This window comes from Frieseomelitta varia, unplaced genomic scaffold (assembly GCF_011392965.1).
Source record: "Frieseomelitta varia isolate USP_RPSP 00005682 unplaced genomic scaffold, Fvar_1.2 scaffold_185, whole genome shotgun sequence".
Lineage (NCBI taxonomy): Eukaryota > Metazoa > Arthropoda > Insecta > Hymenoptera > Apidae > Frieseomelitta > Frieseomelitta varia.
Window position 1 is genome coordinate 624370 of NW_025109583.1, and position 16149 is coordinate 640518.

At 36.2% G+C, this 16149-nt stretch overlaps 1 protein-coding gene across 1 annotated transcript in view; it reads left to right on the top strand.

Moving 5' to 3' along the window:
• The first annotated feature begins 806 nt into the window (after nt 1–806).
• The window catches only part of LOC122538988, a 157393-nt gene continuing 142050 nt past the window's right edge, over nt 807–16149 (top strand). Inside the window, exons 1-2 of the mRNA XM_043673543.1 lie at nt 807–938; nt 8538–9025. The gene's annotated coding sequence lies outside the window, so the exon portion shown is untranslated. The remainder of the gene's footprint in view (nt 939–8537; nt 9026–16149) is intronic.

Here is a 16149-nt window from a genome sequence, read left to right on the forward strand (position 1 = left end):
ACAATAGGTTAATATAAATTCAAAGAGCAGTGGTGTAAATGGCGAACAATTTCGAGGAAACAATTCAAGAAAAAATGGCAAACGATTCTAGATGATTCGAGAAAACCGTTGGTAAGTTATATTTTATATTAGAACGAAAATGAAATTTATGTGCTTTCCAACACATTAAATCTTTCAACACTGTGCCCGAACCGAGTTGATTTGAACTGATAATGAGATAAGTATTTAATAATTTAATATCTAATTTACATACTATTAATAATATAAATATCTAATCTAATAAAATTCATGCATTATGTACGTGCTTGAATCTTTTTCATAAATGCATAAGCAACCATAATTTACACAAATCATGATATTTGAAAGTAAACATTTCCTTTTCCATTTTATTTGCAGAAACTTTCCTAACCTATTACAAGCAGAAAGCAGAAACGAAGGTAATAAAATTTAGTTTATTATACCTTAAATATCTTAGTGTCTTTTTAATTTTACACCACACTCACAATGTTTAATTTCATTGTAAAACAACCAGTCGCAAATAGCTCAATACAACACAAAAATTCAACAACTCTTCTACAATGAGTGCTGTCTCTGTCTCTTAGGTTAGATAGAAGAGATTATCAGTTAATTGTAATAATAAAATTGTACAAACATTGTGTAATTTTCAAGTTATACGTTAAATTCTAGTTACAAAAGGGTTAATTGCCTCTTATAGACAATCCAATCACGAACACTTTGGTACAATAAATCACCTACAATCCTTCGTACAACCCTTCTCACGATTAATTCTCCCCTGTTTTGCAGAACATGTGATACCAATCGCGCAAGATCGACGTTGGATCCTTGTCGTTGGATTAAATATCAAATTGCATCGGGTGCCGCCTGTCTACAGGTGCAAGGTAGCACGCGCGGATCGCCACAACGTGAAGCTCTCCCTCGTAAGTTGGTGTTGGTTGGTGTCGGTGCGACACAGGGGCCAAGGGTTCTAAGGGGGTTGATGCGTCGGCGTGTTGCGCCGTAGCTTTTGCCGCGGCACCCGGCAGTCCGTAGGCGAAGTCCTAACGAGCAGCCGGCGAGCGGCCCGTTTCTCCGTGAAACTTCCTTGCGATTATATCGCGCCGAAGAGATTTTCGTGTTCGTGTTTTCTTTTTTTTTTTTATTCGAGTTCTCAGCCGCTCGGCTGGTTCTGCTCCTTAACTCGTCGCGTTCTCGTCGCGTTCGTCTCGATATTTCCTCGTAAGCACGTAAAGTAAGTCGCTGTTTGATCTTTGGAGTCGACAGATCGAGCAGATTGATCGATAAGTGAGACTCCATCTCGTATTTTATGAAACACACACACACATACATTCGTCGCAACAGAGATGGAAGGATGGTTGTAACGTCGATAAAGTACAAGTGAACGGTAAAGTGTGCGTATACTGTAGATGGGTACGAGGATGATTTTGATTAGGTGTGACAAGGATCTGTCGATCGTGTGGGAGACAGATTGCGAGTAAATTGTAAATCTATATATTGTTGTCACATGATAATCTGTGGAATGTATCAGTGAGGTACGATAGGTGTTTGGTGATTTTGAGAAAAAAGAAAAGTGTGGAATTCGTGATTCTCGATTGCTGGTCGAATCAAGGATTTCATATACGTGTAAGTTGAACCGAAATTCGAAATGTAATTGAAATTCTTGCAATTGAAATTGAAACAGGAAGGGATGTAATTGTTCTGTCAAATCAATTTGTTGAGTAATCTCTCTGGAGAGACGTCGAACGTTTCCATAAGTCGTTTTCGAATTATTTCAAACTTGTTTCATTATTGCAAGACCTTCGTTAAATAAATTAAGAAATTCTCTAGTTGTCTCTATAATTCTCTCTCGAGTTTTCGTTGTTTATAAATGTGACAGTTTTATTTTCTTACAGTGAGAGATAATGAATCTTAATAATAATTTTAAAATATTATATATAGAAAAAGTTGACGTTAAATTTGACGTATAAAGTTAATTATCGTTTAGGCAAAATGTAAGTTCCCTTTTTGTCATGCAACTTCTTTTGAGTTAAGTAGGTTAAGTGTTCTTCTTTCTAATTCATTATAGTTATTTTCTCATAATTTGAGATACTTTTAATAATTGACTTGTTAATTTTTTTCAACTCATGACCGAATTGCAGTGAGAAAAGAATTTGGAGAAATCGTTGCAATCGTGGAATGCCTGGATAAAACTTCCAATAAATTTGTAGATGAAACTTGCCCTGTTCCTCAGCTTATTATACAGTCGAACATAAACGCTTTAAAATAAAAACTTGTTTAATTTTAACATAAAATTTGTCATTTTAATGTCTATTTGTAATTCGTCAGAATCTTCCTAAAAATACTTTTCGAAGCTACGTCACGATTAAATGCAAATTCCCTGACATCTTGACCCAATACCACCATATTTCGGCATTCCTCGTGTCAGTAGGTTCGGAGACGTCGTTGCTCGATAATAATTGACGTTCATTATAAACTTCGATGGCCGCAAAACTGGGACGTAGCCAGTCCAACGGTCCGTGACGTTGCCTTGATTCGTGGTTTGTGCACGAGGAAAATGGGAAAGGCAAAATAGCGGATGGGGGAAAAAAAAAAAGCGCGTCGCGTAGAACAGGATGGAGTCGAGGGAAAATAAAGGGGCGGAGGGGGCGCACGGGGGAAAAGAGCGGACCCGGAAAACCGAGAAACAGCGAACAATACCAATTGCGACAAATTACACGTTGCTTTATCCGGTAACGCCGGTTCGCGATTAAAAGGGGAACACGGGACGACGTTCGCATGGAACACTACGAACCGCGTGATTCACCGCATTTTCTCTTTCCCTTTCTCCTTTCTTCTCATCCTCTTCTTCTTTTAGTTTCTCTGTTTCCGAGTTTGTGATTTTTTTTTTTTTTTTTTTTTTGATTTATTAAAAGGGGGAGGGGGGATCGGGAAATTATCGTTCGATTTTCACTTCGCTGGAAGTGGAAGTTTAATTAATGCTGAGGGCTCGTTCGACTCTCTGTTTCTATTTGTTTCTTCGTTTGCAATCTGTTTGGACCCGTTGACCGAGGGAGAAATGATCGAACTGAACAGTCGTAGTTTTCTTCGATTCGAATCGAAACTTTCAGGTCTCTCTCGATTTGCTCCATTTTTTTATTTCCTCCATTTTTATTGTCATTCCGGCTGAAAATTCTCGACGTTTCACCGATGAAAATTTGATTGAAGCGTTTGTTGGAAACTCTCTCTTTCTTCATCTTTTCTTTCTCGTTTCTTCGTTTGCGAGCTCCGATCCACCGATCGGCGGAAAAAAATTACCATTTTACGCGAGAGTTGTTGGAGTTTCTCAATGAAAATTTCATCGACACGTTGTTTGAAACTTGTCGGTCCTCTTCTTTCTTATTTCTTGTGTTCTTCCTTCCTTCCTTCCTGGTTTGTAACTTTTAAATTTTCGAAATTAATTCATCGTTTACCATTTGGTTTTACTCTATCTCTCTCTCTCTCTGTCAGATATTTCTGGTTAGGAATGAATCGAAATCAGAAATTGTCCTCCGGCCAGAAGTTATCGAGGTTTTTCTCTCCCCCGTGGAAATTTAATTAACGCGTTGTTTGGAGTTCATTGGTCTGAGTTTTTTCTTTTTTTCGGTGAACCAAGGAAGTTGGATTGAAGCGGGATCAAACGAAGGGCGGGACTCGTGATTGCTATTGCCCGAACACCGCAACGTGTTCTTGATTCGCCGAGAAGAATCGCCGTTTCGTGATTAAATTACAAACAAGTTCCTCCGAAGTTAACGTCTCGTTATAGCAATATTGGAATATTGGATAGCCAGCGAGCTGTCCAAATTTTTGTCGAAACTGTTAACGGGAGAATTAGAGGTTCGATCGAGTTTCACTTTCTACTAACTGCCATAGGGAAGTTTGCGCTTTCGTATCGAAACATTCGAACATATATATATATATATATATATATATATATATATATATATGGTTGTATCCTGATGGCGTCCATTAGTGGACATTCACTCTAAATACTGAAATCAACTTGGACCATCTAATTCTCGAGAAACTTTCATTTCTTATTCTGCAGGCATACTTTTTTTTTTTTTCGCTCGAGCGCACTTACGTTTTAATATCAAATAATTAATCATCGAGACTTCGATTTCATTTCGCAAAACTTCGATGTTTTTTCGATTTAAACGCGCTGCATTTTTATTTTCCTTTTCTTTCTCTCATTGAACTCTGTACATTTTTTAAAGTGAGAAAGTTATCTCTCATTTCTAAATTATACGAGCGAACGAAATTTTCGTTCAATACGTACGATTTCGCGACAAGGCGAATCTGTCGCGACGGCGGACACTTTTCGCCGTCGAAATCGACGGTAAACTGAGATTAAACAAATCCAGATTCCTTTTAACGACTGTCGCTTTTCATTAATAGCAAGCACACGCGCGAGATATCGGATCTAGAATTTACTCCCGTATTTCGTATTTTTTTTTTCCATTTTCCATTTTCCCCCGTTGATAGAAACACTTCGAACATACGTGATTGCTTGCAATCACGTATCTATCCTTTTTCCTTTTTTTTTTCTTTTTTTTTATATTGATTTTCAGTTTGGAACACGGATGGGGTGAGGTGGAGGGTATCGTTTTTATTGGAATACTTCGATGGAAATACGATTCTTCCTTGCCTGTCGGTGATTGCCGAGTGTCGATTTTAATTCCGCTTCCACAGATACATGTTTACAAAACGTTTTTCAATTCACGTTCAATTATTCTCGGGCGAGAGACGGTCTTTATAAGAAAATCCCGTCGAAAAATTGCCGATTCCACGGTCTCGTTTAAGAACAATCTAAACGCGGAGTTATTTCTGAAAGATTTCGTATTAAATGACTCTAGCTAACAAGATACGAATTTGACGAGAAGTCTTTGTTACGAATCATCATCGATATTAACTTTTCCTTGGTTTTATTCGGGAATAGTTTTAATAAAGTTATTTCGGAAAATTTCGTATGAAATATATATATATATATACTTGTACATTCTTATTAATAGGAGTATATGCTCTTACATACAAATTTGGCAACAAGTCTTTATGTTAAATCATTGTGAATTACGAGTGATCATCGATATTAATTTTCCCTTGGTCTCGTTTAAGAACGATTTAACGTGAAATTATTTTGGGAAATTATTTTTAATTTCATATGAAATTATCAATAAGAGTGCATATTCTTTCTTGCGAATTTGGCAAGAAATCATTACGTTAAATCATCGTTAATTTATTTTTAGTGAAAAAGAATTTTCCATGCAAATGTACAGTGTGCTTTATAATATTATTCAAGGAATTGTTACGCTGTTATTTGAAATATTTCACGTGTAACGCATAATGTAACATGCCCATAAGCTTTCCCCACAAAACGTTCGAACACTTTCGTAAACTGTTACATGTACGGGAGCGATAAGAAAAATGGACGATTTCTGGTTGGATACCGATTGGAAAGCGGTTTAATTCCACTGTATTCGATCGGCTCTCTCTCTCTCTTTCTCTCTCTCTCTCGCGCGCGCAACGCGATATCGTTTCGGAACGATACGGAGATCGTGTCGACACGTGTGCCGTGTTACGTCCAGTCGTACTTGTAATCCGGCAACGAAGCCGGCGTTTCGCGAAATTTATATGATCCGCGGAAGATTTCTCCTAATCTCGCTGTGTCCCCGGGCTTGTTTCGATATACACGCGGGCTATTTTCCACCACTGTCACCCCGCACAAGCGGACAGAGATTTGTGCACAACACACAAATGAGAAAACGAAAATCGAATCGGTGGCTTTCGAACTGTACGATTCCGCGATCGATAGCTTGATAATTGAAGGCAGCAAGGGGTAGAAAAAATATTTGTCGATTTGGTCGATTTGTTCTATAAAAATTGGAACTGATGGTCCCGTAGTCTGGCGATTTCGCCGCTTGTTGATCCAGACGCGAATTGTCCCTATATTAGCTTGCATTGAATAGCTATAATGTTAGGTTGACAGTTAGATGTTATAAATTCTTTTGTTGAGGAGAAATCCTCCATAGTTTTTTGCTGCAGTCGGTTTACATAGTTAGTAATTTAGTTAAATAGAACGTTTGATAGTTAGTAATTCATTACAGAGGTTTCAATGATTTTTCTTTAAATCTATAGAGTGACTCTTATATTAATAGGTTTAATTAATTCGTTTAATTAATAGCGTTGATATCGTTCATATTGTAATGTTTTATGTTAGTAAAATTATAAAGTTAATGTTATCGTTTAGTAACATCAATATTCCAACAATTTTTGTTGAATAGGAGAAATTCTCCATAGTTCTTTTGCTGCAGTCGTTTTACATAGTTAGTAATTCATTTAGTTAATAATTTAGTTAAATAGAACGTTTTATAGTTAGTAATTCATTACAGAGGTTTCAATGATTTTTCTTTAAATCTATAGAGTGACTCTTATATTAATAGGTTTAATTAATTCGTTTAATTAATAGCGTTGATATCGTTCATATTGTAATGTTTTATGTTAGTAAAANTTTATGTTAGTAAAATTATAAAGTTAATGTTATCGTTTAGTAACATCAATATTCCAACAATTTTTGTTGAATAGGAAAAATTCTCCATAGTTCTTTTGCTGCAGTCGTTTTACATAGTTAGTAATTTAGTTAATAATTTAGTTAAATAAAACGTTTTATAGTTAGTAATTCATTACAGAGGTTTCAATGATTTTTCTTTAAATCTATAGAGTGACTCTTATATTAATAGGTTTAATTAATTCGTTTAATTAATAGGGTTGATATCGTTCATACTGTAATATTTTAATCGTTTAGTAACATTAACAGTCCAACAATTTTTGTTGAATAGGAGAAATCCTCCACAGTTTTTTTGCTGCAGTCTACATAGCAGTTTACATAGTTAGTAATTTAGTTAAATAGAATATTACAGCGATATCAATGATTTTTCTTTAAATCTATATTGACTCTTATATTAATAGGTTTAATTAATTAGTTTAATTAATAGATTAATGTTGTAATAATATTATATATTATGATATTATATAATATGTTACTAATATCATATTACTACATTATAATATTATAATATATTGTAATAATATATAATATATAATGTTGTTATAATATAATAGTTAATAGTGTAATGTTTTAATCATTTAGTAACATTAATGTTCTAACGTTCCTAAATTCCATTCGAGAACTTTAAAGGCGTTCTTGAGAATATTTGCCCGATAAATTGAGAGATCAATAATAACAATCACGAGCACGCGTGTGCAACGTTCATTCGCGAATATCGATATTAATAATTTCTAAATTCGATTTGCCGTCTTACTTCTATATTTTATAAAAGCTTAATGACACTCGGGGAAACAGGATGGCACGATCGGTCGTTCCCTATTTTTCATGCATTACGCGCATATACATATATGTGCATGCGCATGTATGCATGTATGCATATCCATGTTTCAAGCATTCCTGAATTCACGATTGTTCTTTCACATTCTCATCACGCTGGATTCAATTTATTCATGCAACAGACAGCATAATCATTTCTCTGGTTTGCATTATTCTTGCTCTGTCTTTCGTGACCCTTGATATCGGTCTGAATTTCAACGAATTGTCGCGTTAAGCGACAGCAATTTAGACGAGAGAGATAGCTCCCTTCAAAATTAAACGTGAAAAATATTTATGTACAATATTTCATTGAACGGACAAATTTTACACGCTTACAATTTAACTTGAATTGGCAAAGTTCGATCGTGACAAGTGTGAAATTTCTTCGTACACTGTCGCTTGAAACGTACGTGGACACTTATCGTAATTGTCAGAAGCAAGAGTGTGGAGGATCTAACAACACATTCGTACACGTTTAGCGAATTTTACTGAAAAAAATCAGATCTAAAGTTTTAAACTCACGCCAAGAGAAGTTCGCTGAGAAGAAACACAGATTTCTCCGACAATATTTCATCGACTCCAGGTTTGCCCGACAGCGACTTTGCCCGACAACAGTTTCTATCGACAATAACATTGACCGACAACAACATTGGCAAATTTGCGTCAGACGATGCCTCAGTTTGCGTTCGGCTGTGGTCTTCACTGCTACTAGCGTATCGAATCGAGTTATAATCAGTCTTATTGTTAGTGAAAATATGTACAAAAATGTCTCATATCCAGAAAATGATGGTTCTGTTATTCCTAAACCTGAAGCTAAACCTTGCGTTATCATTAGAAAAACAATGATGAACAAATATCATAATAATATCGTCGGCGAAAACTGTTGTCGGGCAAATCCGGTGTCGATGATTTCAATGTGACCGCCGTGGAAATACTATTATATTTGTAGTTCGCTGAGAAACGATAGTGCTCGTACGTTCGAACGACAGTGTACATAGACACACGGGGACGAGACGTGAGAGTAAGTCGGCTGGCGACGGATGGGCTAACAAATCCAATCGCAGCGCGATAATTCGCGATCGAGTTAAGCGTGTCCAAGTGCTACAGAACGTGATGTTTCCAGGTGTCGTCATCGCGTCATCGTGCCAGGTTTAACGAGGCGCAGTTAACGCCGGGCATCGTTAGGGAGGTTGGAAACGCAAGTGGACTGGCTGCACCCTGCAGCTCCCGGAATCCTCGAAATTATCGCTACCCGCGATTCACAGCAACCGCCTCCCGACTGTGTAGTGAGAAATAGTGTGCACCGCCGCCTCGTATCTGAACGGTCGTCTCCTCCTCCTCGATCGTCTCTCCACACTACCGCCGAGAGAGAGAGACAGAGAGAGAGAGAACCATCGCGTGCGCGTTTCGCGAAACCAGAGAGAGTGAGTGAGTTAGTTTGCTTAAAAGTGACGATTTCTCGCGTGTGAATATGGGCTGTTAGCGGGGGAAGCTGGTGCCACAGTCCATTCCTTCCGGAAACGATCGCGGTGAGATACTGTCGCGGGGAAGAGGAACGAAGTCAAGAGGAAGAAGGAGGAACGAGGCGTGGGCAGATTCGAGCAGAGAACGGTGAGTCTTTATTTGACGATGATTAATAACTATGTGGACAACTAGATTGCGGATTTTTATGTGGTTTTCGTTTATGTTGAATGTCATCATTTAGTATTGAACATATTAAATCTATCAAATATTACATATGTATAATATTATATAGATTTTATTACATACATATATATATAATATTACATATATTTATGTTAAGTATTACATTAATATTAAATTATATTTATATTAATAATTATGTTATACTATAATATTTATATTAATATTAAATTATATTTATATTAATAATTATATTATACTATAATATTTATATTAATATTAAATTATATTTGTATTCATATTTATATTATATTATAATATTTATTATAGTAATATTTATAGTATTATAGTAATATTTATTATATTATAATATTTTATATTAATAATTATATTATATTTATATTAAATATTATATATGAATATTGATCATAATTGATAGTTCGAGATGGCTCACTGCAGTATTAAATGCTGCGAGTGTTGTTTAATTTTTATGCAATTATTGTTTGTGTAATCCGCAGTCTAGTGATATATGGGATACACCTTGTTAATTATGATAATGATGGTATATGCTAAAATCGTTATTATCGGGTAACATTTTTACCCGTTCAGAATATTCTGTATATTCATTGATATTACGATTAAGTTTCGTATTTTGTGCTTGTAACGTATGTGAATTTTCCTTCACGAAACCGCGTGATATATTTTACTGAATTTCTTTTCCTTTTAATAATTCATATATATATATATATATATATATTTATTTATTTATTTTATTTTAATGTAACGCTTCTTCATAAAGGGAATACACGCGATTATTTTATAAAGAAACTTCCAAGAAATTTCAGTGTCACAGACAGGCAATACTTGCGAATTCTTTTTCATAAAAATCGTCGATAATCGTTCGGATTCAGACCAGAGAAATCAGATTTCGATCACGAAAGTTACTTCAATTGTTTATTACGACGTCTAAATCTCGATGGTTTCGACGATTTGCTAACAGATTCGCAACGCTCGAGGAATATTCGACGCGGACGTATCGGAATACAAATTGTCTCTGGAATAAAACTGGAACAATAATAATCGAAGATCGAAATCTGGCTGAGCCTCGGGTACCTTCGCATTCGGAACAATTACCCGGTTAGGATAGATGAACGTAGTAGCGGCCGCGCCACGTTCGGATACATTTGTTAGCGGTTCCTCCCGCGGATTCGATAATGCTGATTTACATATTTCCCGATAATACCGCATATTTCGACGTGCCGCGTTAGGGGTGTAATCATGCGTGTAATTCTCGTCCGTACGTTCAGCCAACGACGCTTATAATGGTAAGGTATTACCGAAAATCCGTCTTAAATCTCGTGTAATTAAATCTTGGATGTAGCCGGTATCATCGCTTCCTTCCCCCCTCCCCTCTTTTGGATATATCGATGCTCCAGATAACACGCCGGTTAGTTTGCTTATCTCGGGATAACAGTTCGGCTTTGTCGTGCATCTCAGTTTTGTTATGCGCGTCGTTGGCTACATTATCGAGCAAAAGCTCCCTCTCTCGCTTTTTCTCGTTCGTCGTGTTTGGCCAACTATCCACGCGGCGAATTTTCTTTGTCTCTTTCCGATTTGACCTTATTATTAAAATGGAAATTAGTCACTTGGACACTTTCGGGGGTCGCTTTTACGATCGACAGTCGAGCGATCGTGATTCAACACGAAGTGAATCTCGATAGACTATTTCTGTTAATTCTGGGAGAAGCGAATTTGCGAATTAATCCAATTCAGTGCCATTTATTGTGACTCTTTCTTTTCCCTTTCTGAATAATTTTAACGATGGCTGATTAAAAGCCATTCGAACGAGTTGCAAACGTTAACAATCGTGAGTGAAATGATCATTTTCTTCTCGAGGCAACGATGAACTCTGTCTATTCTTTTATCGAAATTTCTCTAAATTTCTCGCTTCGCGCAGAGAGCAACTCTTTCTTCTCGTCAATAAATGATTTCCTCCCACGTGGCGTTTCAAGTTTAAGTCTCAATAAAGTGCAAAATTAATCCACTTAAGAGCATCTACTTGTCACTGGTAATTGAACGAAGAGTGCGGATTGGAATTCGTTATTTCGACGACGTAACTCTACGATTGAGCTAAAGGACGCTAGTCGTAGATAATTCTGTGTATAAAGAATGAGGTGTTTGTCGAGCAAGAAACGACGATAAATTAGCTCTTTCGTAAATTCCTTGCAACTTGTACACCTTTATTCGTCGATCACTGTCTCCTCCTCAAATTCGTTGCAACTAGGTTAAATAACACCTGTGATTTTCACCTGAAACCTCACGATTAAATTAAATAGAAAATAATTAGAATTATAATAGATTGAATAATCAGAATAATAAGAATTAAATAGAAAATCGAGAATTACATTGTAATCAGAATTGAGATCGGTAAAGCACGAAGCAACGCGACTTTCTGAAAATAATTAATAGCGTTACGCTATAATTATTAAGGGGGCAAGACAGTGTGACGGGTTTAAATATTTCTACGTTTTTTGTTTATATCTTTCGAAATTGTTAAAAATTAAAAAAATGTTCGATCGTCAATCCCTAGTAAATGTTACACTAAAGATACGTGCCAAGTTTTCACAGTGAAAAGTTTTCACTAGTTTCGAGAAAAACGCGTTTTCAAAGTTTCAGAACGCCATTTTTCATATGTATTTCATTTACTTGCTTCTTTTACTTACATATCGCGGCTCACAGTTCTTACAATTCACAACTAAATTGAACCCTAAGTCAACAAGTCCCCTAATATTCGTTTCACCAAAAAGTAATATTTGAATCACACGATGTACACTTTGTGATATTGTTTAAAGTTGTAAAACAGCGATGTAAATTCAATTATTCCGTATTCCGCGGATCTATTTACTACACTCCAAAATAAGGCTAGGACCTTATCTTATTTCTAAGACTTCAAGCTACAATTTTAAAACAAAAGTCGATTTTTTGAAAATTTCACACTGTCCTGACCCGTTAAGCTCTTAATTATATGTACCTCTTAATTAAATAACTCCTCGCTCTAAACATAATAATTTGTAGCGCGTAATTCATTTGACGCGCGGGGCAATACAGCAAATGGACGGGTCGATGGGTTTCGCATTTCCGCGGAATTAGCCCGGCGCCGATTGTTTTTCCTCGTTCACAATCGTGGATCGCGGATTGTGCCCCTCTGCGCGGGAATCGCGATCAGAGAAACACGTAACACGTTCAGTTGCATCCAATTGAGGGGGCTGTTTATTTCGAAGCGGTTCGAACGATATTTCAGGTAATTGCTTTCCTCATAACACATTGCCGTGCGTGCCTTTATTCCCCTTCGAGGTTAATGGAGTAGCCGAGCAGCTGTACGAACCGATTCATTTCCCCCTTTGAGCGCGATCATCGCATTGATGCGAACGCGGACGCGTTCCGATATTCCTCGGGGTTTTTTCTTCTTCTTTTTTTTTTTTTTTTTTTGCAAAAAACACGCTCATATTCTGCCCGATATTTTTTGCCCCTATCGCGAGGGAAATGAGTTACTTTTCTTCTGTTTTCAATTTTTGATACTCCAGCTAGCTTGAAATTCTGTAAACGGTGAACGTTCGGCGAGAGTTTCGTTATTTGTCAAATCGTTGATAAGGTTTACGATTCGTCGGTGAATGATGTAATTAAAAATTGGCGAGCACACGTTCTCAAATGTTTGAAGTTTACTCTTCCGATTCGCCGGATTAATAAGTGATTGTCAGTATTGCAATTTTATTCACGATTCGCGACGAATTTTGAACCGTTCGAAAGAATCTTCGGGGGTTTCAAGAAAGTTCATAAATTTAATGGCACAATTTCAAGAACGCAACGTCCACTTTCGAAAACAGCGTTCAATACGTGAATTAACAGTTTCGAAAAATTTCATTGCTACACGTACTCTCGGAGTGTTTCGCTAAATACAGAGTATTTAGAAAAATCATTAAAAGTTCGCAGAGATATGTATAACTCCAGATCGATTTCTTAATTTCAACTCTGGCTGCGTCCACTGTTCTCCTTCGCCATTTCGTGACGTGCAAATTAGGAATTTTAAAGCGGTTACAAATATTCGATTAAATTTAGAAAAAAAAAAAAGAAAAAGGAAGAAAAGGATAAACTCGCCTTTCGAATGCATTAGCGCGAGGAAACGAGTATATATATACACACACACACACACACACATATATATATATATATATATATGCAAATACGTACAAGTAGTACGTGTGTTGAAGTGTACACGCGAACAGTTAGGAAAGCGGCTTAGCCTCTTCTAGAAAGAGTACCATGGCTGGGTAAGGTGGAAACGGGTCAAGGAGTCTCTGCATAAGAAAGTTAATTCCACGGCTGTCGCCGAGGATGCCTCGCAAAAACCACCCACTTTTCAAATGATAAATTACCGCTCGTTCTAAATTTTATTCCAACCGCTGGCCACTTTGTCGAAACGAACTTGCATTCGAACGATTCTTAAAGAAACAAAAATCTTTCATTTTCAAATTTTATTTCTTTATGTATATTTGCGATATCGAAGGAAAAAGACGTCATTTGTCATACTACGTGATATTCGTGGAAACTCGACAATGAGGATGCCTTTCTCTCTCGAAAATTTAAACGTCTCTAAATTGGCAATGGAAGTTTTTTTTCACCACCAGAGTTATTACGGTTTTGAAGATTGAAACTCGCTGTACAATTTTTTTCCTCGCCCTTCGTAATTTCATCGAACATTAGCGTTAAACGACAAAAATTCCAGAGAATTCTGAAATCTCGCCGGGTCCCGATGTAAGCCCTGTTTAAAGTTCAATGGACAACGTCGACAAAAAAAAAAAAAAAATCGTACAGCGAGTTTTAACGACTCGTTGTAAAGGGAAGACTTTAATCTTCCGGCCCGTGGTGGATCCAGTCGCGAGAAAAATTTCGGGAACAAAACCTCCGAGATGATGGAAGCTCGACGCTTCGAAACGAAACCAAGATCTCTTTATTATCATCGCTGAAAATTACTAAATTCCTCGCAGAAACACTTTTACAGATTATGAATTGTTCTTCCCAGAAGCCGAGGTCTAAATTTATTTCTTCCACGTGCTTGTTCTTTTTTTTTTAACCTCCCCCTCCTCGCTCTGGTTTACGTGAATCGATTACGTTGTACACAGTTTACAGTGCACAGGTGCAGCGTGTAATTCATGTGTGTCGATGAAGTAGCGCGATTAACATAAACGTGCCGGGTCTCCCCGGTTTTACGACGACCAGTCATTTATTTCGACGGGGGGGCGCCCCCTCCCCCCCGATGGCAAACAAAAACACGCGCACGTTCGTTAGATGGAGATTTACGACTCGCGAAGTCACGTATTGTTCCTCTAATGCGAAAATCTACACTGGCTGGCGATTGATTTACCGAACGCTAGCTATTCAGTCAACAAAGCACACACACACACACACGCGCGCGCGCGCGCGATAGTGTGTGGACCGATATGGTGTTCCTTAGCTTCGGGCAAATCATTATCATATATGCGATACACCGTGATTGGCGGATGATTGATTTTCTTAATATTTGATTGAACAACGTTTGCTACCCGCGGGTCGGTGACCTGTTGGACGATAATTGTTATTATTGGCGATATGAAGCGAAATTTGGTGCGCCGGTTTTGTGATTCAGTAGCTCGAACGAATCAATTCAATCGTCTCTTCGAGCACGTCGTCTTCATTATTATATACCGACTTGGATAATTTGAACGATTCGATCGTATTGTTACTTTGAGCAGATTCAATTATTCAAAGGCTTGAATAGCTTGAGTAGATTGATCAATTTGAATCGTTGCTTCAATTAAATTGATTGGTTTGAATGATTCAATTGAATTGTTACTTCCAGTAGATTATCGAATAATCTGAATTATTGGTTCAATTAAATTGAGTAATTTGAATGATTCAGTGGAATTATTATTTCTAGTAGATCGAACAATCTGAATTATTGTTTCTATTAGTTTGAATGATTCAATTGAATCGTTACTTCTTGAATAATTTGAATTATTAGTTCAATTAAATTGAATAGTTTGAATGATTCAATTGAATTGTTACTTCCAGTAGATTATCGAATAATCTGAATCATTGGTTCAATTAAATTGAGTAATTTGAATGATTCAGTGGAATTATTATTTCTAGTAGATCGAACAATCTGAATTGTTGTTTCTATTAGTTTGAATGATTCAATTGAATCGTTATTTCTTGAATAATTTGAATTATTAGTTCAATTAAATTGAATAGTTTGAATGATTCAATTGAATTGTTATTTCCAGTAGATTATCGAATAATCTGAATCATTGGTTCAATTAAATTGAGTAATTTGAATGATTCAGTGGAATTATTATTTCTAGTAGATCGAACAATCTGAATTGTTGTTTCTATTAGTTTGAATGATTCAATTGAATCGTTACTTCTTGAATAATTTGAATTATTAGTTCAATTAAATTGAATAGTTTGAATGATTCAATTGAATTGTTCCTTCCAGTAGATTATCGAATAATCTGAATTATTGGTTCAATTAAATTGAATAATTTGAATGATTCAGTGGAATTATTATTTCTAGTAGATCGAATAATCTGAACTGTTGTTTCAATTAAATTGAGTAGCTTGAATTGTTACCTTCAGTAGACTGAATAATTTGAATTATTGTTTCAATTAAATTGAATAGTTTGAATGATTCAATTGAATCATCAATTCTCGAATAATTTGAATTATTAGTTCAATTAAATTGAATAATTTGAATGATTCAGTTGAATCGTTACTTCTAGTCGATTGAATAATTTGAATTATTGTTCCAATTAAATTGAATAATTCAACTGAATTCTTACTTCTAGTAAATCTGCGCAATTCGACCGCAATTTTAAGTCCGGTAATCTTTCTTCGATAGTAATTCTAAATTTTAGAATTTTACGAACAAAAATTCACGGGCGAATATTACGAAAGTTCGCAACGACGATACACATACGCATGTATTCTTCGAATAAATCAAAAGACTAACAATTGATCCACCCACTAATTTAAACGATCGATGTCAGTTCTGCTCG